Source organism: Melospiza georgiana, chromosome 1, assembly GCF_028018845.1.
Source record: "Melospiza georgiana isolate bMelGeo1 chromosome 1, bMelGeo1.pri, whole genome shotgun sequence".
Lineage (NCBI taxonomy): Eukaryota > Metazoa > Chordata > Aves > Passeriformes > Passerellidae > Melospiza > Melospiza georgiana.
Window position 1 is genome coordinate 58,091,759 of NC_080430.1, and position 14,476 is coordinate 58,106,234.

Genomic DNA, 14,476 nt, shown 5'->3' on the forward strand with positions numbered 1-14,476 from the left:
AGGCCTTGGAAAATATGTGGCATCATAAAATATGTTGGAGAATATTGGTCCTTTTAATCCTCATGTCTTGTTGCCTTGTTCAGCCAACCATAATTTTCCTTTTTGAATTTTTTTTTCCACAAGGGAAAAAATGAGTGAATGTCACATTGTTTTAGGAAATTAGTTGCAGAAAGCATTTCTTGAAAAGAAATTGGTTTTAAAGTAAACAATATCCTTTCCCCAGGATTTTATTTTCATGTATATTTTAAGATTAAATATATTTTCCGGTCTCATGGATTTTTTTCAAAGAAAACAAATTGGCTCTCGTTTTACATTTCAATACTGTTAAGATAAATTTCACGGTAAGAACACAAAACTTAATTGAATCACTAAACTTTCTATCTTTCTGTCAATAAGGTAGAGACTAAACCCCATGTTTTCACAGTTGTGATGAAAGCATGTTTTCTTTTTTTCTTCTTTTTTTTTTTCTTTTCTTTTTTTTTTTGGTGGAATTCTTAATGGGATGCTTTATATCAACTCTTTGTTACTCAGGTCTAGAATATTCCTTGTTGAATGTGCTAAGGCCTAGACATGACCGACAGGTGGCTTTTGAGATTTGTGAGGCTGGTGAGCAGCTAAGCACTCCTCAAAACCATGGTAACATTAGGCTGCTGGTGAAATAGCTACTTGAGAGGAAAAGCAAGCCATCAGTGCCTAATTCCCAATTCATTTGAACATTTTTACTCTAGTTTGACTCCCTGGGTTTTCCCTGAGGTTTCCCTGAGCCTTTTAACATGCAACATTTGACTGTTCTGTCCTTTCTGCCTCAAAGCCATATTCTAAAATGCTAATACATCATGTAGATCCTATCCATGGTATAAGAGGATAGAAAACTCTCATATTGGAGAGTGGAGTTTGTTGATAAAATCAATGAAAGAAACTTTTCAAATATTTTTCTTTCTTCTTGGGTGAATATATTAGTATCCTGTGGGCTTTCTCAAGCTCTCTATTACCTCATTAGATATAGTCCGCCACCACACAGCAGACTATAAACCTACGTCTGTGAAAGAAAATTTTCCAGTGTTTCAGAAGAAGATTATTATAAGAATAAACAAATAAAGATTATTTTAAGAATAAACACGTTGTTGCAATAGTCCACATATTCACAGAGCTGCTGAGTTCCTATTCAGGAGAACAGACAGATGGTTTCTGTGCAGAAACAAAATACAATTCTTTATATCAGCAGAGGGTGTGGGATGATTCAAGAGCATATTAAGACCTGAAGTCTTGTCAAGTGATGAAAATTGCAGATGATTTCTAAAAGGCTACAGCTTTGATCATGATTGTGAACCAAAACTAATGGAACTTTATTCTGAGAGACAATAATTTGGCAAAGGAATACACAGCCAGATCAAAGGAGGGAAGAAAGTTGTCCACAAACAAACAAACAGAAAATGCAAAATGCCAAGAGCCCCAGATTTTTGGAAGCACAAGTTCAATCACCTGTATAATGACTTCTGTACCTGGGAGTTCATAACTAAGTGTTATTAAGAATCAGTTCTAGAACATGAGAATTGATAGCAATTAGAAGTTAAGTGGATTTTTCTCTTCAGGATTAGTGCTGGCTTCTGTGCATACATTAAGGCATGCAATTTGGAAGCAGCTCTGACTGTGTCCGGCACGTAGCCATATGCCATGGCTATTTGAGACATGACTAGTGACTTCCCATAGGTACCCTGTGTGCAAACCTGATAGAATTAAGCAAAACCTAATTCTGTGAATCATGTGTGGAAATAAAAAGGAAATAAAAATGTGAAGATTTTTATTCTTTGAATCTGCTTCTCTGTATTGTACAGATTCCAGTATGACTAATACTCATATTGGTAATGTATTACATCAGTAATTCATTAGGGTCTCATAAATCTTGCTGCTTGAATGGAGGCTATTCTTATTAATTTTCTCTGGTCACATCCTGCCTGAGCAACTTACATCTTTCTTGGCCTATAAGACATGATTTTGAGTGCCAGTTGTCCCTATAACAGATTTTGAGCAGTTTCCATATTCATTGTAATAGAATCATTGTGGCCATCCTGTGGCTGTAGGTTTCTTAAGCCTTGTATCAGGACAAACATTGAGAGAGGGTTGGTTGTTTATCAGTGAAATTCTTAGATTTTGCCCTTTAGCCAGATTTATTTTTTTTAATGTGAGTATTTTAAATATTTATTTGAAGTTTAAATATTTATTTAAAGTTTTATTTATTTAAATATTTTAAATATTTGATTAAAGTTTATTTAAATATTTGTTTAAAGGAGATGTTTAAATATCTGTTGGGGTACCTCCTATGAATTTGAGTTCAAAATGTATTTGCCTACAATTTGAGAATTTTTATTATCATGATATATGTGAAATTAATTCCCTTCTCTCTGATTGGTGAATGGGGGACTGTTGGGTTCTTTTAGTAATCCTTGAGATTATGCTAGGTAGTTCTCATCAGTTAGATGAAGCTGGCAAGATAGTACAGAACAACTGCAAACCTGCCCTTGTGAGTGCTGAACATTTGGGCTTGTTCTGTTAAACCTGCAGAAAGGCTGGTTCATTGCACAGCACCTATGGTGATTACCCTCACAGGCAATGGCCCAGATTCATGTCTTCTCTAAGTTTATTCTTCTGCAGTTCATCTTTCTGCTTAGTATTACTCAGTAATTATTACTTACATAACCCACAAAGATTGTGTGGTGCGTGAAAACAGCTGACCACCACCAGCTCACCAAAGCAGCATGGATTTTTGCTTTACACTTCAAGCACTGAGACCATATTTTTGAGCCAAGATTGATGGCAGCAAAATTCGTGACCCATTCTGAAAACTTCTGGTTGAAAGTCTTTCCTGACTTTGGGAAAAGAGGATAATTGCATGAGTTTAAGCGCAGTGGTGGAGTGCTGTGTTTCTCATAAATACTGTGTGAGTAAGTAGTATGGTGAGTTGATCTCCAAATGCCAGTATCTTGCTATGGGAAATTACATCTTATAATTATGACCAATTTAGTATTTGTATGTAGGTCACTGGGTGCTAATATCCCTTCTACCTTGCTTGCTGCTTTCCCCAGAACACATGACTGTATAGACCAGCCAGGAGTGTGTAACTTCAAAGTCAGGGCCAGTAGCACGTGCCAGTTTCTATAGTGCCATATCCAAGGTTGTGGATGCGCAGCATAGGAGTTCGGTGGCTGAGGACTGGTGTGTCAACTGCTGTGAGTGGGCAGATCTCCACTGGACTGGTGGTAGCTTTGATAATTAACACCAGTTGATGCTCTGCTACAAGGACTCAAGTGTTACAGTTTGCATGTCTCTAACTAGTAACGTTGATAGAATGTGCATTTCCATTATGTTCACTAACGTGATTTGTAATTTTTATTTCCCAAATGTGCAGACTTTTGGATGAAATCATGTTCTTATGTCTTGGACTCAAACATATTCTTTAGTTTTTTCCCAGAAGTAACAGTGTATTGCTTTGTTTGGTTTGCTTTGTTTGGTTTGTTTTTTTGTTGGTTTTGTTTTTTTTTTTTTTTTTTTTTTTTTTTCACAAGAGAATAAAAGGTCAGAAGAAAAAGAGCAAGAGGAGGAGAATTTATGTTTTTTTGTGCCTGGAACCAAATGGCAGTATGTTTATGTTGAATAGCCCTTGCTCAGAGATATGTTTCACTGCAATGTTTTCAGCCTTCTGTGTGTGTGGTCTGAGTTCAGAGAGATGATTTGCTTCTGTTTCCCAGAAGGCTGAGGACAAGCTGAAGATGGAAAATGTCAAAGGAAGAAACACACTGAGACAGGGAAAGAATACAAAAATACTCTGAGTAATTGTGCTGGAGACTGTACAGCAATAGCTCCAGCTTGGTTGGAAAACAAATTTGGCTAGTGAAGCTCAGAGGAAAACTCCCAGTACAAATTAAACACTTGTTTATGCTCATTGTAAATTCTGGCCCCAGGGTACAAAAGAAGGTATATTTGAAGCTCAGCACAAATTTATTCAGATTTATTTAAGGATCTGGACTCGGTGCATTTATACTAAGAAGAACCTGTTGCAGGTCCACTGCCTACTATTAAATTATGAGAAAGGCACACTAATAAGAGATGTATCTTGGTTATTTTCCTCTTTACTTGAACGTGTACTGGTCTTAGAGTGGCCTTACAGTGGGCTATATTGTGCAGGGAGGCAAATGGTTCATTTAAAGGTAGAAGTTCTTGTTGAAAGGGAGCTCTGGAGGTCACCTAGTCCAGCTTCCCTATCAAAGGAGGATTGCTGACACCTGTGGCATTGTCCCTCTCGAAAACCTTTAAGCATTTCAAGAGCTGGGGGAAGAAGGAAGGGATGCTGCTGAAGGGTGCCCTAGACTTATGAGGTGCCACAGTGGTATGGCCAATTAGTGCTGGGACAAATTTAAGGAACTAAACCTAACCTATGTAAAAAATGTATGGCAGAAAACAGAATGTTTGGTGTCACTGGAGTAATCATTCCAGCCAGGAAATATGACATTAAAAATGTTTCTGCATAGGAATTAATTTGATTTTATTGAAGACATTTAAAGTTTTCTTTTTGAATGTCAGTAGGTAGGAAAACACAGCTTTCGTACTCACTTGCATCAGTCATGTATGACTTAGGATGGAGCCCTGAGAAGACAGCTTAATTTCACTGAATTGTTAGAATAAAAATCCCGCTATTTGGATTGCAACAAAAAAAGTCCTGGGTGCAAACTAATAGATATTTGTAGGACTCCTTCAGAGACACAAAACTAGGATGTGAATACCCTTGACATCTCCCAGCTCTGTGTAGTCCCACACTGAAGTGAGTTCTCACCTCAGCACTATATACATGAAGTTATTTCGAATTTTGACATCAGCTTCAGCTCTTGGAATAGGAAGAGAAGTCAGATTCTGTTTTCCTTTCTCTCTCTTCAACATCTGTGGAGAAGATGCATTTCTTTTGAAATGAAATGATCAATTATTTTTCCCCCACCTGATACAGCTTCACATGAGCATACTTGTGCAATGTGTTCTGGTTGTGTATTCATGGGGCTTTTCAGTGTTTACAGTCATGTGGCTGTAGTGGGACCCAAACAAGAAACAAGCAAAATGGGGACTTACAGAGATAGCTTGTTGCAATATCAGATGAAGGAAGAGATGGGAAACTAAAGGAACTTGTGTTATTTAGTCCGGCAAGTCTATGAAGAAAGGATGTGACAGCTGGGTGTTAATATATCTGGGAAGTAACCAACAGGAGGAGGAAAATTCACACGAGAGAGTGGTCATGAGGAAAAATGGTTACAAACTAAACATTGATAATGGGAGAGGAAAAGTGGGTATAAAGGAAACATTGATAATTATAGTTTGGGAACAGAATAATGCGATTCTTAATTTCCTAAGAGGGCCCTATAGACAAAAAATCACATACTTCTGAAGGATGTAAAGATAGGGAGATATACGGAATAGGTAGGTGAAATGTTGCATATGAAGGGGCAATGTACATAAGGAGAATTTTAGCTTTTTCCATTTCTGCTTGATTTAGGGATTAAACAACTAGCATACCAACTCAGTGAATACCGAATTGTGAAATTGTCCACACACTTCCCTGCTCTCAGATGGGTAGCTGCAGCCAACTTAAACATGAACAATCGTTCATGTGGGTATTTTGATAACAATAAAAATGGTAATTTTTTGTCTGGGCTTAAGGTCGTGAAGCTTTACCTAAAGCTGGACTTGTAAACTTTAATCTCTGTAAGAAAACTTCCTTTAAACTGATGCCAAGGTGTTCTTTATTGAACAACTTATTTTTTTGTTACATTGTATAAAGTAAATTTTTAATAGATAATGGATGTAACTTTGATAGATTAATTGTAGACTCAGAGATATGTATAAAGTTTAGGAGCCATCTTGAACTCGTGTTTGAATCTAGAGCTTGTTTATGAGTGGGCTTGGCTGCAGACATAAGACATTGGATTTTTTGGCTTAGTAAGAAGACCTAAATTCACATACAGGTTCCATAGTAAAAGGCAGTAGTCTTGTTCTGAGAGAATTTTAAATTATGGAAACTCTAAAGCTGGTCTTAAATGCCTCAGCTCAAACTTTTCAACATTTTTGTTTCTGATCCTAAATAATTTCTGTGGCTTAAAGTGTTTTTTGTCTTTCTCTGAGAGCATTTGGGAAATCTTTATCATTGTAATGAGACCTCTGCAGGTACTGAATCACTGCTGTAATTGTTTAAAAGTTATTCTGCATCTATAGATACATAGACCTAGAATGGAACAACAAAAAAAGTGTCAAAATGACTGTGTAGGGGAATAGTCCAAAAAGGTGACTGCAAAGATGTTGTCCATGCATTTTAATAAAAATGACAGCCATACTGAGGGCATATGCTTCTCTTCGACGAGCAGTTTGAAGCACAAGAGTCTTAAGCCACAAAGCAGGAAAAAAAAAAAAAAGAACCTCAAAAGGTCTTATTATGTATGAGAATGATTGATTTTGGTGGACAACATAGTCAGGAAAAATGTGCCAGTAATTTTTGAACTTTTGTGCTTATCAGGATAAATTTTATGTAAAAAAAAAAAAAAGGAACATAGTTACAGAAAAAATTGTTACAAGATAGATATCAAGGAGAAAGAAGCACTACTTAGGTAAGAGGAAGAAGGCAAGATGGGAATAAATATTGCTTAACTAATTTATTACCTCACTTCTAAGCTACTAATTCACTAGCAAAAGTTAGGCAAAATGAACCTGTCTCAATATGTAAAAGAACTCCACTAGGCAAGTTGAATGTTTTATTCAAACTGTTCACCATAAAAATCAGCACAAGCATTACATGTAACTTTATGTAGGGAATGATGCTGACAGTCCTTCTGTGTGTTTTACATATGCAATTCAAAGCCTTCTCTGGATTAATATAGCTATAGTCTGAGCATTTGCCACAAGTAGTAACTCAAATTTGATGAGTGAACAAGTTTATGTGGTATTTTCGATAGTTTTCGAAACAGAAAACATAATGAAATATATTCCCTATTACACATAAGTGACTCAGAAGATAAATAGCATTTATATCTATCTTTTAATTTTAAATTGATATGATTTTTTCTTGCATGTTTTTGGTGGTTTTGTTGACATTCAAATCAACACTGGATGCTTTCTGGGGCCAAGTTTTAGGTAAGTTAGTTCATATATTGAGTGGGCTAAATATAAATATAATATGATGAAATTAGATTATGAAATTGTGTGACCTGTGATCATTCACAAGAATATAAAACAAAATTATGTAGATGCCTTCTATTTATAGGATGTGGAAATTTAAGATCTTTTTGAAACACTTTATTTAAAAATTTATTCTGTGGAAATGTGTATTAAACATCACTGCTTTAAACAAAAATTTGACTCTTCCCCTGCAGTGTTCTAAACCAGACTAAAAGCAATAACCATGCACTTGGGTAGTATTAAAGGCAGTAGAATTTCTTCTCTAATGCACTCCAGTGGTCAACTATTTTTCTGGTTTATGTATCAATGAATTTGTCTCTGCAAGAAACAACCTTGTATTTTCCATCTTGAAATAATACTTTTATGATCATTCAGGAAGACTTCAGTTTAAGACTTTCTAGTCTTTGAGTTTTGGACCAAGTGTAGTTGTGGTTTTCCAATCAAAAAATATTTCAGTAGGCCTTAGAGTGACCATATTTGGACAGCCTGAATGCCAACAAAGTTCTGTTATCCAATGTTTTCTTGTATCTGGCTTCAGATTTACAGAAGTGTCATTTGGAAATGGTAGGCTCAGGACATTTCTGATTGCTGGAAACAAGAATTGTCCTTGCAACACCTGATAGGTGACTCTGGATGAGCAAGGCTCACTTGTTGCATCAGGACTTCCTTGGATACTTTTTATAAAGATCTAAACAGCAAAACATCTCTGAGCAGCCTTCAGAGCTGGTTTCTACTTCTTTTGTTTGACAGTAGCCTTTCAGAGAACTAATAAGGAGCACTTGAAGCAACAATTTCAGTTAGCTTAGAAACTTTACATCACTGATGTTTGTTCTTTCATTACTCACTTTAAAATCATGTTAATGACAGAAAGAAACATGAAAAATGGAGCCATTATCTATCATACACTATGAAAATATAGGCAAGCAGGAATCATCTAACAATTTCTCTCTAATCTGCAAGAGAGCCTAAATGAGTATACAAGAGTATAATGATACGATGATCATTTTGCATGCTATCAAACTACTCAAACACCAACAGTTTAAAAGCACAAAAGTGCAAAATCAGCATCAAATCTGAAGATTATGACATCTTGTTTGAATAGTTTGTTGGGAAGGTGGACTGAGAGAGAACTAAAAATTCTAGTTGGTGAGTAATGAGATTATATAATGAGATATATAAATAAAAATGTCTGATGTTCACCAGTACTAGACCCACAGTTTGAGAGCTTTTTATTTTGAATAGCAATATGAAAAACTTACATTTCATATAATAATTTTTTTCTGTGGTATTGAAGATATATGAGCTTAATAATCAGTGGAAGTCAAAATGTGCTTTCTTGAGAGTTCTTAATATTAAATAGTAAACAAAAACAAAAGTTATTATGTCACTCCAAAAATTTGATAATTCACCTATATTTTTAGCACTATAGATCTGATGTTTATACCCAATTTTGTAAAGGACATTGTATGCCTTTAGGACTATTTTACAAGAAATGTAAAAATTGAGTAGAAATTGAACTCTGTAAAATAAATGATAATATGTATAAGATCATGGAATGCTGCCATTTGACAGCACAAAATCTAGGAGTATCAAATGAATTATTCAGATACTGAACTTAAAGAAGGTACAGTGACCTTTCCCACAGCAGATGGGCAAGGTTTCATTTGAAAATTCAATTATTTTGAAAAATTATTCAATTCATTTAAGTATGATGTTTTTAAAAATCAAAGATAGACTTTGGGAATGAGTGAACTGTATGGCTTTGGTGATTTATTTCACCCCACTGACTAGAAAGTAAACCTATGTATGTGCCTGAAATTAATTCTTGGTACCCATTTGAGCTGCCATTTGGTAGACAACTGTATTGGAAAAGAAAAACTCTGGATCTGCCCAGCTCTTGCATTGTTTCTCATAGCTCCTACTTCAGGGCACACCCAGAGACAAGATATCAAACTACCCTCACTTTCTATTGACACAAGCCAGCCTGTCCTTATTTTCTGTTCTTTAAGTTGAAGGGAACAGAAGATCACATCTTTAATCAGGCGTTTTCTTGCAAGAAGTTCTGAAAATTATAAGGTATCAATTTTTAACATTCAGTTTCTCAGGTTTTACACTGAGTGCTGAAGAGAGATTTTGGAGTTACGAATTATTTACACTTAAACAAGATGCGGAAGTTTTCCTGGTACCAGATCGGCAATTCTGAAAATGAAAACCTCTCCTTTGACACTGTTGATTACACTGCACTATTACACTGCACAAACCAAAGCTGAGAACTTTATCTTGGAATATCCAGAGATCTTGCCTTTCCTCTGCAGTTCAGCTGGAGTTGAGAACTAAACAGCATTTCCTTTGAAAACATAAAGCAAGAATATATGAAAGAATACCTTCATTATCAGATAATTAGTTAATTACTAATTACTAGACAGGTTGCTGTGGTTCTGTATGATAATGCATATTGGTTCCATTATAGTAGATTCCTTAACTGTATTGGTCTTAACAATTGTATGTCTCTTGGATTTTCTTTAAATATATTGTCCATAAAAAAATGAGACATATTTTCAGGTTGCGGACAGTATAGGATGTGGACACTAAGGACAAATTCTTATTGCATATGGGACTGCAAAAGACAATGAATGTAAATCAACATTGCAGTAGTGAGTGTTAGTGTTGTCTGTAGTAGAGAACTGTATTTATCTATTTCTCAGCTGTTTTCATGTTTTCTCAGTTTTGTTCATTTGTTAGTTTTAACTGTGTTTATCTAGTTTAAACTAGATTTTGTATGCACTTAAGGGAAGAGAAAACCATCAACTTTCTAGCATCAGTTACAATATATTTGGAAATTTGAAAATTATTCTATTAGGACAGACATCATGTCAATTGTATTGAAAATCAAAATCTGTAATCCTTAAGTACTCAAGCAAGAAAATCCTCTTTATTCATCTTTACATTTGTCTTGGTACAAATGTGTGTAGCATTTTTTTCCTTACAATTCCTCATCTGTAGAATTGAACTCATCTATTTCTTTGCTGGATTATGTATTGCAGTTATTTAATGGTGTGGTTGCAAATTTAAAATTTCTGATTTCAGAGACATGCCCTTACTACAAATCTAACAAGTTGTGACTTACAAAAGTCAAAATTTGTTCAATATTAGTATCCAAAACTTTAGTTTAATCTGACACAACACATTTCACTCTCATATGGAATCACACAGAATAATCTAAAAAAATGCAGAATATCTGTAAGGATAAGATGTGATGCTGTTTGTCCTCTGGATGCCTGATTTTACTGCCTTAACAGGATTTATGGCTCAGTACAACAATTGAAGCAGAGGGTATAAAGGCTTGATGTATTAGGTAATTTCTTTGCCTGCTCTGGGGGAAAAATTTCCATTCTAGATTTACAGGTATATGTTTGTTTATTTCAATTAGTCAAATAAATGGAGACTAACTGAAAGCATAGATGTAACTCTGCTCACATAATCTAAAATTAATTTCTTAATAAAAGTACTATTTCACTCTTATACAAAGAGTCTTTCTTTATATAACAAAAAGTTTTCACCAATATATGCTTTTCTGGGATACTAAAGCTTGCTGTTTATCAGCACAGGTTTTTGATTTCAGGTCAACAATTTTGAATGATGGCAAACAATCCACTGAACACAAAACCCAGTGCAGTGATCCGTGACATCTGTCAGAATCATTAGACCTCGCCTAATTTACTGTAACAGTTCCTTTACTGTGGAAGTGTAAAACTGGTGTAGTTGTGCAACTCTCTGCAAAGCACCTGGAAGAATAATGGGGAAGATCACGCTGAGAACTACTGAAAGACTTTTAAAGAACAGTGAAGTCATCAGACAGTCAATATGAGTTCACAAAGGGAAATTCCTATTTAACTAATTTGATCCTTCAGTAAAGTCGTGTTTCTGATGGTTGCTGAATGTAGTTTTTCTGGGTTTTAATAAGGCTTTTGGAACTGTCCTTCTTCACAGCATCCTTTGGGACAAGTTGTCCAGCTGTGACATAAGCAACTTGATGGTGTTAGGACATCAGAAGGAATTTCTTCAGGCAAGCGTTGTTAAACATTGAAGTAGACTTCCCAGGGAGGTGGTAGAGTCACTATAACTGTGGGTGTTCAAGAAATTACCGGATGTGGAACTTAGCACCATGATATAGTTGACAAGGTGGTGAAAAATCAAAGATTAGACTCAGTGATATCAGAGGTCTTTTTCAACATAAATAATTCTGTGATTCTGTGAAGAGCTGGCTAAAGGACAGAGCTCCAGGGTTATAGTGAATGGTGCAACCTCTGGCTGGCAGCCAGTCACCAGTGGCATTCATCAAGGATGAATTCTAGGGCCAGTTCTATATAAAATATTTATCAGTGATCTGGGTGCAGGAGTTGAATGCACCATTGCCAAGTTTGCTAATGATACCAAACTGCAAGATGCCGTTGACTCTTGAGGGACAAGAGGCTTGTAGAGGGATATTTGTACCTTGAAGCACTTGGCAATCATCAACAGCACAAAACTGAAAATGACCAGCTGCTGGTTTTATCATCTGGGTCAGATTAGCAGTGGGGACAAATCTAAACTGTAAGAGCAGTGTCTGGACAGCAGCCCTGCAGCAGTGGTCTGGGGGTTCCGGCTGGCAGGAGGCTCAAAACAAGACAGCGTGCCTGGGCAGCCCAGAGGGCAAACTGCATCCTGGAGTGCATCAAACACAGCTTCACCAGCTGGGAAACAGGTGGGATTATTCTGCTTTATTGACAATTGTTGTGGCATCACTTTGTGTGGTTCTGGGCACTACCATTTAAAAGGGACGTGAACATACTTAAAGGCATCCAAAGAAAGGTGACAAAGCTGGTGAAGTGACTGGAAGGCATATCCTGTGAGGAGTGGTTGAGAACACCGGGCTTGTTTAGTGTGTAAGAAAAGGAGGCTGAGGGACAACCTTGCTGCTCCCTGCATCTTCCTGAAGAGAGAAGGTAGAGAAGCAAGTGATGATTTCTTCTCCTGGTCCCAGTGCCAGGCCATGTGGAAATGCCTCAAAGATGTATCTGTCAGGGGAAGTTTGGGCTTAACATGAGGAAACTGCTATTTACCAATGGTCAGCAAACCCAGGAACAGTCTTCCTGGAGAAGTGATCAATGCCCCAAGCCTGTCAGTGTTAAAGAAGTATTTGAGCAACAATCTTAAGCTGTGCTTTAAGTTTTGGTCAGCCTGGAAGTGGTTCTGCAGTTGGGGTCATTGTAGGTCCCTTTCAATTCAATTCTTCTCTTCTAAGATTTCTCCATCTTAGATATGAAAAAATATATATAAATAAGCATATTTTCCTAATTAATAATAAACAGTGATGAATAAAATGGCATATGTGCTGCATTGTTCAAGTGCCAAAAGAAGCAAATAGGTGGCCTACTGTAAGCAGTACCAGCACAAACAATTTATCACAACCTGCAAGAACATTGAGAAATTTAATGTAGGGTCTTAAGCATGGAACGTTTGTGAAGTACTTTATGGTTATTTTTTAAACTAAAGGTTCCCATGTACAATAAAATTGACCTTTCTTGGAGGTAATAGAAGTGAAAGCCCTTCTTCCTAATTGGAAACTACATGTAGTTTATTTGGTTTTGCCTTATATGTTGTGGTTGCAGGGCCACAAATCCCAGGAATTAATCTCACTGTAAAAAATCAGCAGCTAAATATAATTCTTAGGCTCTTTTTATGGTTATTGTTTTTTCTTGGTCATTCACTTGTTACTAAATTGGTGCAATATCTTGTGAGTTTTTAGCAGTAGTTTGTGGTTTAGAATATTGTCCTATGAAGTGAACTTTAGATTTAAAATGTAAGTGAGAAGCTTAGTTTACTTGCTTTTTACTTGTGGCCCATTTTCTGCAGTTACTATTACAATTTGTAGGCATTGCATAGTTTTGTGTAACATATCTGAGCCAAGTGCAAAAGCCTAATCTTTTTAATATACTGTCATGTAGAGAATACTGTTATCTAATCAGACATTAAAGATGATGGAAAAATTTTATCTATCAGGAGAAACCATTGTTTATATGTGAAAAATATTCTGTGGAATTCATTTAAGCAGCACAATTTCTATCAGGAGAAACCATTGTTTATATGAAAAATATTCTGTGGAATTCATTTAGGCAGCACAATTTGCTATTTGTGCAGAACTTTGGTAAAAAAACCAAACAGAAGGAATTCAATTCGCTGTCTTGCCTATATTCCAATTTTCCTACCTGCTGGCACCTAAAAACGTGATAAGAAAAGATAAAGAAAAGTACAGAATAGTTGTATGTGTTCTGGTACTGAACAGGAATTTAGAATGAAATCAAGACCCTCCAAAAGTTTTGGCAAAATTGAGAAATGAATTATTCCACTTTGGATGTTGAAAGTATAGAATTAAATCTACAGGTCAGGTCAGAAAGAAAAATTATTTTTAACTTGTTTCTTCTCTTCTGTATGACTGTCCTAACAATCAAATTAAAAGATCAGTTTTCTTGCATTGTTAAATGCACATGTGAAATTACTCAGACTTCAGCTAGAGTGGCTTAATTCTGTCATGTTTTTCTATCAGAAATTTACAGTCACTCAGAACTATTAGGTTTTTAACTGTGTATTAAAACTAGTAGCATTAAATGCAAAAACAAAATCTTCTCCACCCTCCCCCCCCCAAAAAAAATTAATTTGAAGTCAACTATTGCATTTCTCACTCGACTGAACTTGGTAAGTAGATCTGAGAAAAATTGCTATGTGCAATTGAATGGTGACATGAAACTGAATCTGAGTAGAACTGAGAGTAGGAGAGACATGGTTTGGATCTATATTCTCCCTTTGTGGTTGTTTCTGTAGGTTCAGACCAGCAATTAGCTGTTGCAATCATGGTTTTTCAAATGTATTTGGAGTCACTTAAATGTGTCTTAACATACCACATACACTCTTAGCAGTATTGTTGTGACTTGCCCATAATAGTTATTCCAGAACATCTTTGAATATGACTACTTCTGTTGTCTCTATACAGCACAGCATCTCTAAAGAATTGGTTTATGGCACCATAGAGGCTCACCTATTTCTAAGGCCTGGTGATCAATTTGAGAACCAGTTTGAGGAGTCTGGCCTTTCTGCCAAAGATTTGTAAAGTGTATTTAGCTTTGTCAGGAATTTATAGTGTTAGAGTTGCAAAACAGATTATTTTTTTGTGATGATTGTGTAAATACTTGATTCTCCTGGTGATCAAATAGCTATAGCCAGTGCTATC